Raw genomic sequence first — 1,019 nt, 5'->3', positions numbered from 1 at the left:
CCATGGGTAAAACATGTAAGGGGAGAGTTTCTTTCCTTCTGGGGAGCTTTGGAAGGTGTAAGCATTGAGTGCGGCCCTTTTTGGACAAAAATTCATACAAGTACTGGAGATCTGAGACTCCGGAGGTGGCTCTCCTATCACTGCATCATGGGTCAGTAAAAGAATTGAGAAAAGGATTAATAAGTCCTATACTGGCAGCAGTGAGGGCAGTAATCCCCAGTAGACATGTGCAATTCGTTTCGTGCCAAATCGAAATTCGGACGAAATTTCGTAAATTCTGAGATTTGGATGTATCCGAATTCCGAATTACAGATATAACAAATGCAAACGAATCCGAATTTCCAAATCCGAAATTTGTTGGATGAAATTTCGTTGCAGCATAGCGACATTTGAGGAAAAAAAAAACTTTTTTTCCTCTTAAATGTCACTTTGCTGCAACAAACAAATGAAACGAAATAGAAACAAACTTTTGTACGAATTACAGCTAACCAATTACCGAATCCAAATGAAACTAAACACATTTTTTGCTGGTGTACATGTCTAATCCCCAGGCATTGGAGGACCTCAAATACCTCCCAGATACGGGAGTAGTTGGATGAGTTAAATGGAGTAATGCGCCTGGAAGAACTTACGGCTCGTCTCTATGATAGGTATCAGATATTTGTGGATAGATATAATGATAGAAGTCTTGTATACCTAGACCCAGAAGAACAAATTAAAATAGAGCATCATTAAAGCTGGCCGGTGTGGGGAAGGTTTTCCTCCTTTTTTGGGGGGGTTTGTTTTTTGTTGTTTTTTTATTTGTTTTTACTGATGTTAGTTTGGTTCTTAAGTTTTTAAGGGGGAGGGGGGATGAGTGTTTCAATGCTGATGAATTTGGTTATATTTTAATGATATTAGAATGCATTGTATAGAACTGTTTAATTATCTATAGTATGAATTTGATAATGTGTTGTAAGTTGAAGTAGAAAATAAAAAAACAATTATTCTTGAAAAAATGTTTTAAACAGGAAGGAGCA

Source organism: Nanorana parkeri, unplaced genomic scaffold, assembly GCF_000935625.1.
Source record: "Nanorana parkeri isolate BGI_ZX_2015 unplaced genomic scaffold, ASM93562v1 scaffold2208, whole genome shotgun sequence".
Taxonomy (NCBI): Eukaryota; Metazoa; Chordata; class Amphibia; order Anura; family Dicroglossidae; genus Nanorana; species Nanorana parkeri.
The sequence above is the reverse complement of the archived record's forward strand: the minus strand, read 5'-3'. Positions refer to the sequence as shown.